Genomic DNA, 23,041 nt, shown 5'->3' with positions numbered 1-23,041 from the left:
ACTATGTCGGCGTTTGTCAGTGTCCTCGGCGTCGGCGTCCGGGAAACGGTTTCTGTGCGATAACTGAAGTATTTATTGTCCGATTTCAACCAAATTTGGTGTATAGCTTTATATCAATGAGATCTCAGATGAGTTCGATAATGGTCAATATCCGTCAATATTTACAAGAGTTACGGGACTTTTAAAATCGTCAAAAGAGAAAAATCCATGGTTTCCGCTCGATAACTGAAGTATTTATCGTCCAATTTCAACCAAATTTCATAAATTGTTTTATATCAATGAGTTCTCGGATGAGTTCGATAATGGTCGAAATCAGTCAATATTTGCAAGAGTTACGGAACTTTAAAATCGTCAAAACAGAAAAATCCATGGTTTCCGCTCGATAACTTAAATATTTATCGTCCGATTTCAACCAAATTTCCATATATTGTTTATATCAAAGAGATCCTTGGATTGAGTTCAATACTGGTCCAAAATTCCGTCATAATTTTCAAGAGTTAAGGGACGTTAAAATCATCAAAACAGAAAAAAATCCATGGTTTGTCAATATTATAAATATTTAATAGTCCGAATTCAACCAAATTTGATGGTGCTTGTATATTAATGAGATCTTAAATTGGATACTGAGTGTCAAATTGTGTCAATATTTTGCATGCGTTACAGGACATTTAAATAAAGACCGAAACTCTGGACGTTCCGATTGAAAGCATAAGTACATGTCACACAAAATTGCCTTAGCGACTCTTCAGAAATCAGCGACCTATCTAAACATAAAACGACCCTAATTATTACACATTACCAGCGGAACAATTACTATTTAAACTTTCTGTATTAAACGACAGTCTGTCGTAATGCGACCAAGCGACCGATTCTTTTAGGGATCCAAACTACACACACGATTTTCTGTAAAAAATCGTAACCCAAATCAGCAGCAAACACCAACTAATCAACCCCTCAGGCCCCACACCCGATGCTTATCACCCAATGCCATTCCAACCCATTCGTTAAACACACCACGCACGCCTAACTTCTAAAGTTTGTGACAAATTAAAAGCAACTCATCAGCACAAACACAACATACAAAACATGAATGCAAATTGACCTTCTATTCATATATAAGCCACCAGTAACTATCCTGTAGGGCTATCCAACCCAAGCCCAATTTACGGCAAGACTAAAAAAGTGCAATCCATATGGCTTGGTGTATATACACAAGGTTGTATCACTTTGACTCATAAATTAGCACTTATTCATGCATGAAGTCCACACGGCTTCGGTACTCGATGGCCGAAGCCGTCTGCATGTATGAGCCTGATATTGACAAAGTATTTGTGCAATTTATTCTCGATGTATTGTGATAACAATCAAAGTATTAATCGCACCTTCCAAATACCAACATACAATCATGATTAACAATGATTTACTCACAAAAGAACGACATGAATGAAGAAAAACTGGTAACCTATATGAAAAACTAGATCAGTGAATCTAGAGCATGATTGCAGCCATTTTTAGGGAGATAGATAATAAAGGAGTCCGGAAATAGGCCATGAGTTCACGGATTTTTTTTAAGTATTATTTTTTTTTTCACACACTATTTTTTTCCATTTTTTTTTTTATCTATAAAAATAAATGATTATAATAACTAAACCTAAAATATAAATAGATGAGTAATTGAAAAAAAAAGAAAAATAAAGAGAGTGACCTAAAATTAAATACAAATTAAAGTAGATGGTATTAGATTATGTGATATTATCATATATTTATAATTTCCTTATTATTTTGACTGTTTTTAATACAGAAACAAAACTGTCAAAACATGTCCACAATATACATTGATTACATGTATTTATTTAATTGTTTTCGAAAGGGGTTGATGGATCAATTAAGAAGAATGGAGTGCCAACTGTTCAATATGTGACCTATTTTTCAGTGCTCCTTTGGAAGGTCTCTTAAAACAATTTTTTATTAAATGACAACTGTATTTATTTATTGTCCACGATTCCTAACCAATTTGGTTATATTGCTTTGGCTTATATCAATGAGGATCTAGTAGATGGGTTCGAATACTTTTCAAAATCCATCAAATATTTGCAAGAGTTATGGAATACTTGATTTTCTTCACCTAAATTTATAATCAATATTTTCAACTGTGTAAATAACTATTTTTTGTTGATGCTGCGCAGGCGACACTCATCCACTTCCGTGGAATGTCTTGTTCCCTGTGCGTTATTTTATTGTTTACTGTCTGACGTTCACAATGAATTTATCAGCCATTCCGAAAATCGTTTTCACAGGTATCATATTAACACTAGTGACATGCAAAAATATGTTAACTTGCGAAATCACTGGATTATGCAGATGTATTATGAGAATAAAATATAGAATACCATTTGTATGTTCCTCCGATATATATTGTTTTCCCCCTGGATTCAAACGTGCAAAGTAGTGCGTGCAAGGAAACCAGTGTAAATGCATTCATTGGCCTTCAAAAGATCCTCACCCAATATTAAAAGAATCGATTTTTTTGTCCACTACGTATATAATGCAAAATGCATACTTTCAAAAATGACCCTAAAGAATTGAAAAAATCCTTAAATCATTAGTACATTAGAGAATGTTCTAACACAAAATTAGTAAAAACCCCAAAATTGCTTAAAGAAAAAAAATATTGAAAATCAGTCTAAACACTGCTAATGGTTAATTATATTGATTGTGGACGTCATTGTGTTTGGTAGCATTAAACCTCATAAACTTTCAGAGATAATTGATGATAGTTTACTCACACACAAGGGAGGTAATTAATAAACTTTGTAAGCGGTTACTGAATAAGAAAACCAACAAATACCCATCAATGCTTGTATATAAATGTTGTCTGACCCAAAGGAGAAACGGTATCCATTCAATTTCTCAAAATTATAAACTTATAGTATAGTCTTAACGTTTTATTAACAACAGAGTCCAAATTTGTTGTTAAGAGACCATCAAAAGGAGATCTGAAAACTAGGTTCACAAATGACAGTTTGGTCTCTTAATTGAATCACACCCTTTCGAAACACTTAGATATATGTAGTCAATGTATCATTGTGGGACATGTTTATTGACATTTTTGTCTGATATGTTGTATTTAAAACAGTCAAAATAAAAGGAAATTTATCTTAAATATATGATATATCACATAATCTAGATACAACTTTTAATTTGTATTTAAATTTTAAGGCACTTATATATTTCTATTTATACTAATTGATATTTTAGTTATTTCACTTTATTTATATAGATAAAAAAAAATGGGGAAAAATATAGTGTGAAAAAAAAATAATTTAAACAAAAATCCGGAAATCGCTATTTCCCGACATCCTTTTATTTCTATATCCCAAAAATGGCTGCCAGTCATTGCTTAGCAACAACGGATACCGTTTTCAGTAGGTACCATAATTTCTAACATTTCATGTCGTTATTGATGTGAGTAAATTCATTGTTTCATCATTATTATTAGTATGGTATTGGAAGTGATTATCTCTTGTTTTTAATCACAAACCATCCGTGAATAAATAGCACAAATTTCTTTGCAATATCCATCACAGAAATGCTGCCGGCTTCGGCCATCGGTACCGAGGCCGAGAGACTTCATGCATTAATAAAGTGCTAATTTATGTTCAAAGATGAACACCTTGAGTAATATAACCAAGCCAAATATGGATAAGCTCTTTTGTCTGTGACCGTAAATGGTGCTGGGGTTGGAAGCCCAAACAGTATAGATTAAATGGCATGGCTTTATTATATGGAATAGACGGACAAAGTGCATGTGATATTTGTGGACGTTAAAATACAGAAACATCGAGTTGTCGTTTTGATCCTAAAAGTGTGGTCGCTTGTCGCATAAGACAGACGGTCGTTTAATACAGATAGAATTATATAGAAAATTTCGCTGGGATGGAGAAATTTAGGTCGTTGAAGATTGATGGTCGCTGATTACAGAAGGTCGCTAAGGCAATATTGTGACTGAGTTAATTCCATGATCATGTGCAATAATTAGGGTGTAATTAATTTACTAAATATGTTTTTCGGGCGAAGAAAATATGTTTGATTTTTCTTACAACATTGTTTACCACCTAATACATCAGATTAAAGGTTTGGGACATCGGGTATAATGAGTTTAACTCCGAGGTAATGGTTTTACATCTGATGTTATGAATTAACATCTTCGAGGTAATGTTTGAACATCCGAGGTAATAGTTTGACATCCGAGGTATTGTTTATACATCCGAGGTTAATCGTTTACTCTGAGTTAAAGTGATTGTACGATACTGCAGGTAAGGTTTTACATCCGAGGTAATGTTTATAAATCAGGAGGTTATTGTTTTAATCGATCCGAGAGTTAAAGTTTTTACAGTCAGAGTTAATGATGTTTTGACATGCCGAGTGTATATGTTTTACATCCGATGGTAAGTGTTTTTACTCCCGTAGGGTATTGTTATAACTACCGAGGTAATGTTATTACATCCGAAGATATTTGTTCTACATCCGAGGTTAATGTTTGACAACAGACGGCTAAAGTTTTACATCCGAGGTAATGTTATAACATCCCGAGGTAAATGTTCTAAAAAAACCCCAATCCGAGGTAAAGATTTACACCCGAGGTAATGTATTACATCCGAGGTAATGTTTATTACATTCCAGAGGTAATGTTTGACATCCGAGGTAATGTTTTTACATCCGAGGTAATGGTTTGACATCCGATGTAATGTTTTACATCAGAGGGAAGATGTTCTACATCTGTAGGTTAATGTTATGACATCCGATGGTAATGTGTTTTTACAATCCGGATGGTAAATGTTTAAACATCCGTAAGAAATGGTTTTAAAACCGAGGTAATGTTCGACATCTGAGTTACAAGTGATTTACATATGATGGTATTGATTGACAATCTGATGTAATGTATTTTCATCTGAGGTAATGTTTGACATTCCGAAGGTTAATGTTTGGACATCCGAGGTAATGTTATATGACATCAGAGGTAATGTAATAACAACTGAGGTAATTGTTTGACATCCGAGGTAATGTACCTACATCTGGGTTAATGTTGGACATTCAGATGGTAATGTTTATATCATCTGAGGTAATGTTTGACATCGGAAGGTAATGTTTGACATCCGAGGTAATGTTTTACCATCCGAGGTAATGTTTTTACCATCCGAAAGTAAAGTTTTACATCCGAGGTAATGTCTTGAACATCTGAGGTTATGTCTATTAACATCCGAGGTAATGAACTACATCTGTGGTATTGTTTTGACATCCCGAGTGGTAATGTTTTACATACGAGGTAAAGTTTTTTTTTTTTAAACATCACGAAGTAGATGTTATGTATACATCCGAGGAAATTGTTCTCCCAACGGAGGATAATGGTTTACATCTGAGGTAATGTATGACATCCTGAGGTCTAATGTTTTACATTTGAGGTTAATGTTTGGACATCCGTCGTAATGTTTTTACATCTGATGTAAATGTTTTACGTCTATAGGTTATTGTTTGACATCTGAGGTAATTTTTTACATCTGGAGAGTAGATGTTTGACATCCGTAGGTAATGTTTAACATCTGAGGTAATCTGTTACATCCGAGGAAATGTTTGACATCTGAGGTAATGTATTTACATCCCGAAGTAAATGTTAGAACATCGTGAGTGTAATGATGTGAACATCCGAGGAAATGATCTACCATCTGAGGTAAATGATTGACATCCTCGAGGTATATGATCTTCACATCTGAGGTAAAATTGTTTGACATCTGATGGTAATGGTTTTTACATCCAGAGGTATGTTACAACATCCGTGAAAATTGTTTTACATCTGGAGGTAATGTTTTACAACCCGAGGTAATGTTACTAGTCCGCGTTATTGTTTAACATTCTGAGGTAAATGTTTGACACTCCGAGGTAATGTTTTCTACATCTGAGGCTGAATGTTTGACAATCAGAGGTAAATGTTGACATATGAGGTTATTGTTTGACATCTGAGGTAATGTTCTTCATCTGAGGTAAATGTTTGACAACCTAGGTTAATGTTTTTACCATCCGAGGATACCTGTTTGACATCCGAAGTAAGTTTCTACATATGCGGTAATGTTCTACATCTGAGGTATGGTTAAATCTGAGGTAATGTTTGAACATCTGAGGTAATTGTTCTAAAATCTGATTGTAATGTTCTGACATCTGCCTAAGTAATGTTTTACTTCCTGAGGTAACTGTTCTACATCCTGTAGTAATGTTTTACATCCGAGGTAATGTTTATGACATCCGAAGTAATGTTTTCCGAGGTAATGTTTATACATCTGAGGTTAATGTTTTACATCTGAGGTAATGGTTCTACATCTGAGGTAATGTTTGACATCCGAGGTAATGTTTTACATCCGAGGTATGTGTTTTAACATCCGAGGTTAATGTTCTACATCCAGATGGTAATGTTTTACATCGAGAGGATAATAGTTTTACAACAGAGGTAATGTTCTTCATCCGAGGTAATGTTCTAACATCTGAGGTAATGTTTTGATCATCCGAGGTAATGTTCTACATCCGAGGTTAATGTTTTACATCCGAGGTAATGTTTAACATCCGAGGTAATGTTCTACATCCGAGATGATAATTGTTACCATCCGAGTAATGTTTGAACGATCTAGGTAAAGTTTTACATCAGAGGTAATGTTTTACATCCGAGTTAATGTTTCTACATCCGAGTTAATGTTTTAACACCCGAGTAATGTTTTAACATCCGAGTAATGTTTTAACATCCGAGGTAATGTCTACATCCGAGGTAATGTTTTACATCCGAGGTAATGTTTGACATCTGGAGGTAATGTTTTACATCCGAGGTAATGTTTTATACCATCTGAGGTAATGTTTGACATCCGAGGGAATGTTTTACAACGATCCAAAAGTTTTACATCCGAAGAAATGTTTTACATCCGTGGTAATGTTCTAATCATCCTGAGGTAATGTTCTATACATCGTGAGGTAATGCTTGACATCTAAGTAATTGTTTTACATCAGAGGTAATGTTTGACATCCGAGGTAATGATTGACATCCAGGTAAAGTTTGACATCGCGAGGTAAATGTTTAACATCTGATGAAATGTTGACATCCGAGTAATGTCTAACATCTTGAGGTAAAGTTCTACATCCGAGTTAATGGTTTTAGGATCTTGGGGTACTGTTTATACACCATCCGAGGAATGTTTACATCCGAGTAAATGTTTACATCCGAGTAATGTTTTTACATCCGAAGTATGTTATACATCCGAGGTGAAATTGTTTGGACATCTGATGTTAATATTTTAACATCCGAGGTCATGTTTCCTACACTCAGAGGTAATGAGTCTGACATCCGATGTAATGTTTTACAGGATCCGAGGTGAATGTTTTTTACATCCGAAGTAATGTTTTACATCCGAGTTAATGTTCTAGCACTGTGAGGTAATGGTTTATTACATCTGAGGGTACATGTTCTGACCATACTGAGTAATTTTTTCTACATTCTGAGGTAATGTTTGACATCCCGAGTTAAAGTTTTACATCTGAGTAAGGTTTACATCAGAGGTAATGTTTTACACCCAGGGTAATGTTTAACATCTGAGGTAATTTCTGACATTCCCGAGGTAATGTTTTGACAATCTGAGGGTTACTGTTTTATACATTCCGAGTTAAATGTTTGACATCTGGAGGTAATGTTCTTTACATCCGAAGTAATGTGTTTACACCCTAGTTAATGTTTTTACAACCGAGTTTATGTATAACATCCGAGGTAATGGTATGACATCCGAGGTAAAAGTTTTTAACATCGATGTAATGTTATGACAACTGAGTGGTAAAGGTTTTACCAACCGGGTAATGTTCTGACACTCCTGCTGTAAATTTATTAACATCCGAGGTAATGTTATACATCCTAGGTAATGTATTTCTACATCCGAATTAATGTATTACCATCCGAGGTATTGTTTGACATCTGAGGTAATGTTCTTACTAATCCGAGGTAATGTTCTAACATCTCCGAGGTAATGTTATACAACCTAGGTATATGTATTACATCCGAAGGTATATGTCTACATCTTAGGTTAATGTTTTGAACATCCGAGTACTGTTTAACATCCGAGTAATGTTCTTACATCCGAATTAATGTTTTTAACATCTGAGTAATGAACACAACTGAGGTACATGGTTATTACATCTTGAGGAAATTGTCTGACACCCTGATGTAATGTACTACATCTGATGTAATGTTTGACAACTGAGTAATGTACTACATTTGAGGTAATGTTGACATCCGAGGTAAATGATTTACAACCGATGTAATGTTTGAAACATCCGACAGTAATGTTTTACATCATATGTAATGTTCTACATCTGAGGTAGATGGTTTACATCTGAGTAATGATGACGTTATACATCCGAGGTAAAGTTTGATACATCCAAGTGTAATGTTTTACAACCGAGGTAGATGTCTACATTCCGAGTAATGTTTTACATCCCGAGTAATGTTTTACATCCTAGGAAATGGTTCTTGATCCCGATCTGAGGTTCTACATCTGGGGTAGATGTATACATCCGAGGTAAAGTTCTACATCGAGTAATGTTCTACATCTGAGGTAATTTTTTTACATCCCGAGGTAATGATTCTACATCCAGGTAATGTTCTACATCTGAGGTAAGATTTTACAGTCCGTGGTAAAGTTCTGACATCCGAGTAATGGTTCAACATCTGAGGTAATTTTTTACATCTGAGGTTATGTTCTGACATCTGAGGTAATGTTCAACATCTGAGGTAATGTTTAACATCCTAGTAATGAGTTTACATCCTGAGCGAAAGTTTCTAACATCCGAGGTAATGTTTCTACATCAGGGGTAATGATTTTACCATCCAGGTAAAATGTTTTTTTATTTTTTTTTACATCCGAGGTAATGTTTTACATCCGAGAATGTTTTAACATCCGAGTTAATATTTAACATCCGAGGTGTAATGTTTACATCCGAGGTAAAAGTTCTACATCCGAGGTAATGATTTACATCCGAGGTTAATGTTTTACATCCTGAGGTAATGTTCTACATCCGAGGAAATTTCTACATCTGTGGTAATGTTTTTACATACGAGGTAATGTCTTCATCCGAGGTAATGTACTGACATCAGGGGTAATGTTTTACATCCAGGTAATGTTTTACGACCCGAGGTGATGTTTTAACACCCGAGTAATGTTTTACATCCGAGATAAATGTTCTATCAACCGATGTAATGTTTGGACATCTGAGGTAAAGTTATACATCCGATTAATGTTTTACATCGAGGTAATGTTCTAGCATCCGAGGTAATGTTTTACACCCGAGGAATGTTTATACATCCGAGGTAATGTTATACATCCGAGTGTAATGTATGAACATCCGAGGTAATGTTGTACATCCGAGGTAATGTTCTTTTACAAATCCGAGGGTATTGTTTTACATCTAGTATGTTCTACCAGTCCGAGGTAATGTTTAACATCCGATTGTAATGTTTTACAACCGAGGAAATGGTATTTTACAACCGAAGTAATGTTTCTACATCCGAGGTAATGATTGACATCCGATGTAATGTTTTACATCCGAGGTAAATGTTCTACATCATTAGGAAATTTTTGACATCCGAGGTAATGTTTTACATCCGAGGTACATTTTTTTACATCCGAGGTAATGTTTTTTAACCGGAAGAGGTAATGTTTTCTACAACTGAGGTAATGGTTTACACATCTTGAGGAAATGATTGACCTCTGAGGTAATGGTTTTACATCTGAGTAAATGATTTGACATCACGAGGTAATGTTTTACAATCAGAGGTAAATTTTTACAACCGAGGTAAATGTTTTACATCTGTATGTAAATGTTTTACATCTGAGGTAATGTTTGACATCCGTGTTAATGGTTTACATCCGATGTAATGGTTTTACATCCGAGGATAATGTTTAGACATTATCTGAGGTAAAGTTTTACATCCCGAAGTAATGTTATACATCATGAGGTAGATGTACTAACATCCATAGGTAATGTTTGACATCTGAGTTAATGTTTTAAACATCCGAGGGTAATGTAGTTTGACATCCGAGGGTTAATGTTTTTGACATCCGAGGTAATGTTTAACATCTAGAGGTAAGGTTGAACAATCCGAGAGTAATGTTCTACATCTGAGGTAATGTTTGACATCCGAGGTAATGTTTTTACATTCGAGGTAATTTTGACTCTAGGTAATGTTTACCATCCGAGGTAATGTTTGACATCCGAGGTAATGTTTAACATCTGAGGTAATGTTTTGACATCCTAGGTAAAGTCTACATCTGAGCGTAATGTTGTGACATCCTAGGTAATCTTTGTACATCCGAGTAATGTTTTACATCGGAGCTAATAATTGGACATCTGGAGTAAATGTCTACACTCTGAGGTAATTGTTAGACACAAAATCCGATTAATGTTTTACATCCGAGTAATGTTTTACATCCGAAGGTAAAGTTTTACAATCCGAGGTAATGTACCTAACCTCTTGAGCAATGGTTAACATCTGAGGTAAAGTTTTACATCCGAGTAAGGTTTTACATCCGAGGTTAAATGTACGACATCTGCGGTCATGTTTAGACATCCCTGAGTTAAAGTTTACATCCGAGGTAATGTTTTACATCCGAGTAATGGATTGACATCCGAGGTAATGGTTAAACATCTTGAGTAAATGATTTTGACATCTGAGTGTAATGTATTACATCCGAGTTAATGTTTGACATCCGAGGTATTGTTTAACAACTGAGGTGTAATGGTTTGACATCCGAGGTAAAGTTCTTACATCCGAACTAAGGTTTACATCCTAGTAATGTTCGACATCCGAGAGAAATAGGTTTACATCCTTAGGTAATGTTTTGACATCTGAGTTAGATAATTGACATCCGAGGTAATGTTTTCTAGCATCTGAAGTTAATGGTGTACAAACCGATTTAATGTTTTAGCATGCCTAGGTAAATGTTTACATCTGAGGTAATGATTGACATCTGATAAATGTTTTTACATCTGAGGAATGTTTGACATCGACGGTAATGTTTTACTCATCAGAGTTAATTGTTTTTACAATCAGAGGTAAAGTTTTTACATCTGAGGTAATGTTTTTACATCTAGTGTAATGTATGTTTGACATCCGAGGTAATGTTTGACATCCTAGGAAATGTTTTAACATCCTGAGGTAATGTTTGACATCCGAATAGGTGTATTATTACATTCCGAAGTAATGATATTTACATTTTTTCTGAGTTAATGGTTTGACCATCTGAGTAATGTGTGACATCTGAGGTAATGTATGACATCCGAGGTAATGTTTTTACAATCCGAGTGAATGTTTTGAACATCCGAGGTAAATGTATTAACATCTGAGGTAATGTGTACAACCGCGGTAATGTTATCTACACTCTGAGGTAATGTTTGACATCCGAGGTAATGTTTGGACAATCTGAAGGTAATGTTTGACATCTGAGGTATGTTTTACAATCCTAGGTAAAATGTTTACATCCGAGGATAGATGTTTAACATCAGAGTAAGGTAGGTAAGGTTCTCTCATCTGAGGTAATTTAATGTTGACATCTGAGGTAAAGTTATTTTACATCCGAGGTAATGTATTTGACATCTGATTTAAATAATTGACATCTGATTAATTGTCTACATCTGAGGTAATGTTTGACCATCCCGAGGTAATGGTTTTAACATCCGAGGTAATGTTTTACATCAGTCGAAGTAGATGATTTTTACATCCGAGGTAATGTTCACATCTGAGGTAATGGTTTACATCTGAGGTTTACTGTTTACATCCGAGGTAATGTTTTTACATCCGAGGTAGAAATGTACTGACATCTGAGGTAATGTTTGACATCCGAAGGTAATGTTTGCCATCCGAGTAATGTATGACATATCGAGGTTAATGTTATACATCCGAAGTAATGTTTTTTACAGTCCGAGGTAATGTTATAGACATACTGTTGGTAATGTACTACAACATAAGTAATGTTCTAACATCTTGAGGTAATGTTTGAACACGAATCAATCCGAGGTAAATTTTTACACCGAGGTAATGTGTTCCATCCGAAGTATATGTTTTACATCCGGAGTACTGTTCTACATCTGAGGTAATGTGTTATACATCTGAGGTAAAGTTTGACATCTGAGGGCATGTTCTACATCGTGAGGTAAATGGTATGACTTCCGATGTAATGTTTTGACATCTGAGGTAAGGTTTCAACATCAGAGGAATTAATGTTTGACATCCTGAGGTAATGGTATTACATCAGAGGTAATGTTTTTGACATCACGAGTAATGTTTTACATCTGAGGTAATGTTTTACATACCGATGGTAATGTTCTGACATCTTAGGTAGATTTTATACATCCGAAGTAAATGATTATACATCTGAGGTAATGTTAGACATCTGAGTAATGTATTATTGACCATCCGAAGTAATGATTTTACAGTCCGAGGTAAAGTTTTCTACAATCCGAGGATAAGATGTTATGACATCCGTGTTAATGTATTTAACATCGGAGGTGTTAATGTTTGACAACGTGAGGTTAAATGTGTCTACATCTGATTACTGTTTGACATCCGAGTAATGTTTACATCGAGGTAATTGTATGGACATCCGATGTAAAGATTTACAATCCGAGGTACTGTTATACATCCGAAGATAATTGTTTCAGCAACTAGGTATATGTTTGAAAATCCGAGGTAATGTTCTACATCTGAGGTAATGGGTTTTACATCCAGTAGGTAATGTATTTACATCCGAGGTATGTTTCATCTGAGGTAATGTATGACATCTGAGTAATGTTCTACATCTGAGGTAATGTTATAACATCCGAGGTAATTTTTTGACATCCGAAGGTAATGTTTTAACCATCCGAAGTAATGTTGTACATCTGAGGGTAGCTTTTCTACATCTAGAGGTAATGGTTTACATCTGAGTAATGTTTGACATCTGAGGTAATGTTCTACATCTGAGGTAATGTTTGACATCTGAGGTAATGTTTTCTACCTGAGGTCTGGATTTGACATCCGAGGTAATGTTTCAATCCGAGGGTAATGATGTGTTTACATCCGAATAATGTTTTTAACATCCAGGGTATGTTCTACATCTGTGGGTAATGGATTACATCTGAGGTAATGTTTTGAACATCCTGAGGTAATGTTTTACAATCCGAGGTAAATGTTACTATACATCTGAGGTAATTTTTACATCCAAGGTAATGTTTTACATCCGAGGTAATGTTCTACCTCCGAGGTAATGGGTTACACATCCGAGTAATGTTTACATCCCGGGTTAATGCTCATACATCCGAGGTAATGTTCTTAACATCTGGGGTAATGTTTACATCCGAGGTAATTTTTCGACATCGAGTAGAGTTCTACATCTGGGGTTAATGTTTTACATCCGAGGGTCATGTTCTAAATACATCCGAGGTAGATGTTTCTAACATCTGGGTAATGATTTACATCCCGTGATAATGTTCTACCATCCGAGGTAAATGTTTCTACTACAACTTGGTAAATTATTACATCTGAGGTAATGTTCTAACATCTTAGGTATATTGTTACTACATCAGAGTAATGTTAACATCCCGAGTAATGTTTTACATCTGAGGTAATTTTCTCACATCCGAGGTAATGTTCTACATCTGAGGTAATGTTATACATCCGATTTAATATTTTTTACATCCGAGGAAATGTTTTTACAATCCGAGGTAATGTTTTTACACCCGAGGTTTAATAATTTTACATCCGAGGTAATGTTTTTAACACTCCGAGTGTACAAGTTATAACACCCGAGGTAATGTTTGTACATCCCGAGGTAATGTTGTACATCCGAGGTAAAGTTTTACACCCCGAGGTAAGTTTGACATCTGAGGTAATGTTTTACATCTGAGGTAATGTTTTACATCCGATGTAATGTTTGACATACTCAGTTAATGTTTTACATCCGAGTAATGTTATACATCCGATATAATGTTCTATCATCCGAGGTAATGTTTGACATCTGAGGTAATGTTTTACATCCGAGGTAATGTTCTACATCCAAGGTATTGTTCTACATCTGGGGTAATGTATTCCATCCGAAGTGATAATGTTATTACATCAGAACTTAATGAGTTTTTACAATCCCGAGGAGTTCTTACAATAGAGATAATTGATTGTGAATGAAAATTGTTTTCGAAAAATTAAATCTCTGTAAAAAATGATGGGGTGCTTGAGATGTCACAATCGATACCTACCCGCCGGAAGGGGCAGATAACTCTGTAAATATACAAAATACCACACAGTATATTGGTTGGCTTATCTCCAACTTCAAATGGTCACTGTTTGCTTGTATGGTGAACTCAGACAGAAAAACACTCCCCTACAATCTTATTAATTACAGTGCCACGTAATCTATATGTGATGTTATCAAATACATAAATGATAAATTCTCATTAACATTTGACACACCAATTTTAATAATCCTGTTCATTTTTCTCAGTCAACTGACTGTAGGGGTCATATTTCTTGTGACCTTCTTTCAAATTGAGCATTCAGTGCCCTTTTAATAAGTAAAGGCCAAAAATTTGCCTGTAAAAGCACAAGTTACACTCATAACCAGCCAAAGTTTTTTCACCAGCAGGGTTTTTGACATCCATATATAAGCTGGTGCTATAGATTTTATCAATCAGTTACCTGAGGAAATAGCCCAGACACCACAAGACCGCCACCTCTGTGTAGCGCCACCTAGATACTCCAGGGTTACTATCACCTCTGAGTAGCCACCTAGATACTCCAGGGGTAACTATCACCTAAGTTATATCCACCTCTGACTAGCTCATGTAAAACTGCAAGGCTTTTCAGGAGAAAAAAAACTGACCGATCACAGACCTGCAGGAGACTATCCTTTGAAGACCAAAAAATAGAGCCGTGACGCTAAACTCATATGTATTGTCAATCAGTGTAACTATTATTCTTATATCTTTTGATATACATCAAATGACCAAATTATCTGTGTCACTTTTTGCCTTCCATATTTGCTATTAAAATAGTCCATGTGTGGATGTAACGAGACAGTGATAGTAACCGCCTTGGAGTGTTGAGGAATACCTGGGGTAGCTACGTTTAAAACACATGTTGAGTGTGAGGGGCAGAATACCTCACTGCTGGTCAGTGGTTTTTTTTCCAGGAACTCAGACTTCAAGCCTCCCAAACCGTAGGACAGGGGTATATATTAGTATACAGCGTCCCATTAACACCCAGCGTGTCCACATGGAGCGGATCATGTACATCAGAATTGAGTTTGTTTGACAGGAAATGCCAGTAAGGAAAACCGAGCAACCAGATTTCTGTACCCATCAACTGCTCAACGAGACAGGATTTCACACTATATGACCCAGAGGTGTAGTGCCTTGTGGTAATATTTCCATGTAGACATATCCAACTGATTCGTGCATCACCTCGTGGAAAAACCCCCCGGCATGTCCCTTTAATGACTGGCTTCTATTCGTGAAGTATCAAAACCATACAATAGCAATACATACAACGCCAATATGGCTGTAACTGGTGATTCCTCCTGGGATCGAATCAATATAACAAACCAACACTGAACGTCTTCAAATTGATACTTTATAAATAACACATTCACGTCCCATCTTCTCACACACATTATTTTCTTTACTACTAACAACAGTCCATACATGTTTCGCCGACCAAATTTTAAACTTAGAGTATCTGAAAATATTAACAATTTCGGTACACATATCACAAATAAAATTATCTGCCAATGAACACAAATAAAACTTACTCCCACATGATATTAATCTCTATCTACAAGATACTCTGTTATTATGATTAATACGAGCGGACTCAACCGGCCGATCAGAGCGATAAAGTTATGCCCCATCATATGAACAAAAAAATGGTTGTTCAAACGTATATATTATATGACTAATTATACACTGACACAAAGAAATTAATAAAAAATAGATTTATGTTTTGCTTATGGTGCGATACACATATCATTCACTGTCAATCATTATATGAAATTTTTACGGCTATGCAAATTTATTATTAACAGGATAATTTTTTTCTTGAAGTGCTAAAAATTAGAACGCTCAAAAAACTTTTTTCGAGTGTTTGAAATTGTAGTCTAAAGTACATGTAAGCTGCTTTTGTAACTGTCAAGAAGCATTACACTACATAATCCTCTGCTCACTTGATTTTTTTGATTAACGATGAAACAAATATCCGCAATTGGTTCAGCGGTGGAGCAATCCTAAATTAAATAATTGATCCTTAACAAAATGTTAAGCATAGTTTTAGCTGTCCTTTGAAATCCGATATTATTACTAGTTGAATAATAAAACAATAAACTCATTACTATCAAGTATTTCTCCAAATCAATGATTGATTAGACATTCATACATTTAACCATGCTGTAACAATGAAATAAGCACTGAGACAACAAATACCAATAAATATAACTGGATTCATCCTTATCTTCTATGGTATCATAAACATATCTTCAGTTTCATTTCAGCTTCTTGATTATTTTTCTGTGAAGAATCCCTACATAGGCTGCAAAAACAAGGTCCCCAGCGTTTCGCGTGTTGATTATCGTAGGTAAATATGATGTATATATATAATACATTTTCAGCTTGAACTATAGAAATGAATATGAGGTACTTTTTATCTCAATTATGTAATTATCAATTCTAAATAAAGTCTATGAGAAAGATTACTATAAATATCTATACAATGTGGCTGTCTGCTCATACCGTTAAAACAAATGTGACACGATCGCCCATGTAATAATATAGCCACGCCTCGTGCTCTCACAAACGCACGTGTATATATTCTAATTCAATGTCAGGACTGCAAACGGCGTCGGTATCGCGACACCCAATACAAGAATACAGAGTCCACGAGTGCCGGTTTTGAATTGACGCTGAGGCGATCGCGTACAATGGTTCAATAAAAGAGATAACAATATTATTACACATTTCACCCCTGAAGACCGCATATAGACTCACATAAACACAAAGAGCTCTATAGCAGTCCTATTGAGTAAATTTCAGGGTTGAACCCTTCACTTCATATCATAAACGAACTGATGAGTCTTTAGGTTATTGACGCGGTGTAAATCCTAAAACACATACTGCACAGAGTTGGGATCCCCAGTTACAATATGTTCAAAGGACCAGGTGTTCATCTTCTAATTATGTGTGATGTTATTCAGTCGCGAGCCTCACCGTATTTTCTTCTTCTACTTTTACAGACCCCTCGCTGCGAGCTTTTTATCCGTACCTTTTATTATTATTAAAGCAGCACTTACTCACAGAAGAAAATGGCTATCCATTCAAGCAGTACTATACAACTGTGAAGATTGTAAAATTTCCAGTACAAACCATAACTAAATATACACATTGCACAATAAAAAATGATCAAAAGTCTAAAAATATGTACAACAGAGCGATGTACAAAATAATTAGACATATCTATCCAATCAAGGATATGTCTTGTGTAATTACATACAATATATATAAATAATTAGCAAGGTTAAAAAATACTGTTCTAAGAAACTGCAAATTTCAATTGGCATGCATATTTTATTGACATTAAAAACCAACATCAGTAATCCTCACTTTCATCTTATTATATTAAATCAAATTAATGATCATATTATCACTTGTAATTAGGTGCCCGACGTTCATTCCCAATAAGGTGGAGATCTCAAACATGATAAGTTTTTTCATTTGGTGCAAAATTTTCCCATTTTTCACATAACTTCAGTAAGAGTAGCAAATACGGTATACATTTTGCTTGAGCAAGTTCTATATCGCTAACCATTACAACAACTCATCCTTATTGTCTTGCGAGACTAAAAAAATAACAAAAAATGCTGAGGAGCCCATACATAAAGAACGCAACTTTAAACCAACTCTTTCCGCAGAGTAGATTTATTTAATTTTTATATTGATTTTAATTTCGAATTAGTAAAATTCGTACACAGAAACGTCTTATAGGGAGATCTAATCTCTTCACCTGGCACATAAATTCCATCACGATACATGTACTTGAATTTGTTGAAATTTACTATCGAATAGTTAATTTTTTGCTTATGACCATTGACAAATTGTGAAAATATAGACACAAAATTAAAAAAGTTTTGCTTCTACAGTAATATATTTCACAACACTCACAGTGGACCCTGGGCAGCACAATCATTTTACTTCTAACCAACATTATACATTAATATATCCTATGAGTTTATGTATGGTATAAGCTAAAGTAGGTAACAATGAATATAATATTTCCCCGTAATTCAGCATATTTTGACAGAATCACAAAGTTATCTAGCCCATGTAGGATGGTTATTGATTGTGATGTCATGTAATTTGCGAGCGAAACAAATCAATACGTATTCCTGAGGATGAAAAAGAACTTACAATTTTTTAACTCAACAAAAAGGACATAAACCCTATACTTCAACAAAAAAAAGGGAGGTAAACTTCTGAAACACTATAAAGACGTAATATATAACACTGTAGGCTTGTAAAAAAGATCGTGGATCAGGGTAAACCCAGTCACTGAACACAACTACAAAGGATGCTGGCACTTGTTATATTTAATAGATTAATCCTATATAAAGTCTAATCTGAACTTATATTCATTAATTCCAGTAAATAAAAAAAAATATGTACAAACTGTACAACAATATTTATCTCTATAAAAACTATCACAACTACAATTGAACTCCTCTGGAAAAAACACAAATCAAACATTAGATTGAAAATCTTACATAAATATTAATCAACAACATATATCGAGTAAGATATTGGCTAACTCTGCCATTAGTTACAATCAGTCAAATGAACCTCTAGTATGTGCACTTAGGGTTTTTAAGGCAAACACTCCTTTCTAACACAGATAAATACAGGAGAATCACTTTGATATGTTATAAAAGTTCAGTAATTTTCAGAGGGTTCCAGTACGATTTTGGAAAGAAAAAAAATATTTCAACTTTTTTGCTAATGAAACAAAATGCACTTCAGGTTATGAATGTCTGATTTTCTAAAAACCAGTTAAAATTGGTTATTTTCCTGCTTTCAAAAATCATAATAAATTATATTAATCGGGACAATTGGTAAAATTAAAACCATGATATAATATTAAAACTTTGTGTAGATGCAGAAAAATCATATCAAAATGCACAACCTGTGATAAAACCCAATTTGGTCCCATATCGTGATGTTTTTCTATGAAAAACTGAAATTTTACAACCAGTCATCTAAAAATCTCAGTTATTGAACACAATCACTTATCAATTAGAGATTTACATTGTATTGAACAAGTTCACTAATCAATTCGAGATTTATATCGTATTTAAAGGCCCAATACAATTCTAAATGGCTTTTAATTTTGAAAATGGGAATGTGAAACGAGATTGATAATTTTGTGGAGTCACAAAAGATATATTAACTATCATTAATACTGCACTTATCATATCCTTCTCAACAATTTGAAATTATTAAAGTAAATTTTCTTAAATTATTATTGTTTTTAAGAAACTTTTTATTTTTTGTTCTAGAATGGTAATGTAATTGGCCTTTAAAGTCTCTACACCATTCAGCATTGTTGAGCTGCTACCATAAACAGTTTGTGATAAAATTGAAAGGGGATTATGTATCCAAAACATTGCTATCAGTGTAGCAAATTAATCTTGTTAAACACCACTTTGCTGAATTTGAATTACCGAAATTTCCTTCAATGTCATTTCTATATTTGCATATAACAGAGTTATCTGCCCTTATGTGGACGTCTTGATTGCGACGTCATGTGTTTGCAAGCGTATATGTCATGTTTCAGAGAAAAGCATGTCAATTTCCTCACAAACTAATGATTTTACAATTATTATGGACACTTGCAAGGGAGGTAACTGTGTCACCTAGTTGCAAGGGAGATAACTGTGTCACTTACTTGCAAGGGAGGTAACTGTGTCACCTACTTGTAAGGGAGGTAACTGTATCACCTACTTGCAAGGGAGGTAACTGTGTCACCTACTTGCAAGGGAGGTGTATGCACAGATGGAATAACCTTATAATTTTACCATATCTGCAGATTCCTAAAATTGAGGACTAATTGATTAATTAATAAGACATCAATTATATCTTTTACAAATACATTTTGTATAATAATCTTCTGATAAGAATAATATCTTAATTAGTTATCCATTTTATCATTTTTAACATTCATTCGCCCATATACAGTAAGTTTTAAAAGTACACAATATATACACATATTGATAAATAAATAAGTGACAATATGAACATGAAAATAAACGAGTTCGTTCTATAATCTGTGACTATCTCTTACTGCAGAAATAATTTTACAAAAAAATTGAATTTACTTTAAAGTACATGTAATTTTCTTTTGTGCGAGATTTGTATTTTGCAAATTTTAGCGATCCAAGTAATTTCATGAATGTTTGTCTCCACAAATTAATTATCTACATTATTTTATATATGATATGAATTTTCATTTCATTTTTATTTTAATCTTTCGCAAACTTAGCTGTAATTGTTGAAATGGAAATCACGAAGCGCTTAGTACGCCCGTAATAAGGTTGGTTTTGAGTAATCTAAACTTTATTGATTATTGATTATATATTATAGATTAATTGATTATAGATTATTGGATTGACTGATTGCTGGTTTTGAGTTGTTATAATGCTCTTTTGATGGTGAAACAAAATGAAGAAATTCCTGTCTTAAAATTCAATAAACTCATGTAGGAATAATCCAACATTTTTTGTAACATTAGACAAAAGACAAGTACAATTATTATCATGACCTCCATTTTCACCAAGAGGTTTGAACACATGCATTTTTGACTGGTTTTCTTTATCAATAATGATCATGATAGTTATGATGAAACAAAATGTCCAATCTTCCTGTTCCACGTTTTACAACCAAATATGCAACATCCAAAAATGCCATAGACACAATATTCCTTACTCAAATTTTCACTGGAAACTAAAAAACAGACTACCAGGAATATATTTGATATCCTTTCATGTCCTTCGGAAATTGAAGACAGACTTATACATCATTTCTGTTTTTGTCCCTTGAACCAGGCTACACATCCTTTATTTTCGATTACAAGAAAATTGAAACAGGCTATACATTCTTTCTTTTTTTTGTTACTGGAAAATTGAAACAGACTTTAGCTGCCTAGGTCTCCCATTACAGCATTCTCACAATTTGTTTTTAATGAAGATTTCTAATCAGTTTCTTTTCATTTCTTTTTTTTCTTTGTCTCCTTTTCTTTTCTTTGAAGTTTCATCTTTTTCTTTTCATCTTTTTGTCTTTCTTTCTCCTTCAGACTGGACACAAGTTTTTATAAGCAAAAAAAACTGAAAAAAATAATAAAATAAGTAAATATAAATAATCAAAGTACTCAAAGTACTGCAAATACAACGCAGCAGAAACAGAAAAATAGAAATGAAAATCAAATGAATTTCCAAAATCAAAATATATAAACCATATTATAAAGACTTTAAATATCAATTATTTCAAGAACATTCAAATTGATCACAGAAAATACATATGTTTTGTTTGACATTTTTCTTAATTAAAAGTTCCTACATGAAAATTACAAAGAAAACAAAAGTCTTCATTAAAATGAGTTTTTATCCTTAATATACTCTTGTTTCTTATGTTGCACATACACTTATTCTGGTAAAACCATGCACATATTGAGGGCAGCCTTATAAGTTATTTTGCCTTTACCTCAGGTCTGTGTTTAACATTCATTTAAAAAACATTATTAATAAAGTACACAAAAAGGGCATATGATTAAAGTTTACTTTAAACAACACTTATGTCTATAAGCCTTAGATAGCAAGCCCAATTTGAATGAGATTATGTAAGTTTAGACAGAGGAGTCACCAGCAGGCAACAGTTGACCTAGTATGGTGCTGTGATATTATATAAACACTCTGTGTATTCTATACACACTCTGTGTATTCTACTAATCAGAAGGCAGTATTCCCATGACTACTGATTGGTCCAAAGGAATATTCATTCAAATGAATAGGGAATTTATGAATGGAAGTTTATGAATGAAATGGTTCAAGAGGTCACCACTTTTTTGTTGACTAGATGTCATTGTAGGGCAAGTCCTACTCAGTCCTAACATCTATAGTAAAACCGGATAGCATTAATACAAACGCTAGTCGCGTTGTATTAAAAATCTAAGATTTTTTTTTTTTAAAGCTACATTTCAACTTTTTTTAGTAATAAGTTATTAAAGATACTCCACCACTGACAGATGGTATTTTTTCTCTATCAAAAACAGGAGCAGACAAATAAGTGTTTTTCTTCGGTTACAAAAGTTTACTTACTTTATACCATTAGCACCATTGAAAAGTTTGAGCTTTTAATACTAATTCAAGATAAAAATATTAAAAATTAATTAATTGCATCCCGAAAAAATTCCATGACACTATGCCCTGTATGGAATTAAGTACTGATTGTGCATGCACCAAAAGCAAAACAAATTATTTTTTACGCATTTTTTGGTTAATTAAACACATATAAACATGATTAATACATCAGTTATTGTTCAAAATGATGGGTATCGTTGATGCTCTGTCAGTGGTGGAGCATCTTTAAGTATATTCTTTGGTGTTGTTAAAATAATACACTCTGTATCAACTTCTGGTTGACTGTATAATAATGCAGCTTACCAAAAATTTACAGAAATACTATTTCTATCCTGCAACCAACATTAGCATTGTCCAGACGTAAACACTAACTTCATCCATAGGACATGGAGACGTCTGGTCTCCCATAAAGAAAGGAAGTGACGAGGGCCTGACAAATATCTTGGAGCCCCAAACACCAGACACCTAAACTTATTCATAGCTGACAATAGGTTCATGACTGGAAGTTTATCTTAAAACTGATAAGTGAAACACATGAT

Source organism: Argopecten irradians, chromosome 10 (assembly GCF_041381155.1).
Source record: "Argopecten irradians isolate NY chromosome 10, Ai_NY, whole genome shotgun sequence".
NCBI classification, from domain to species: Eukaryota; Metazoa; Mollusca; class Bivalvia; order Pectinida; family Pectinidae; genus Argopecten; species Argopecten irradians.
Note: the sequence above shows the minus strand (reverse complement) of the source record.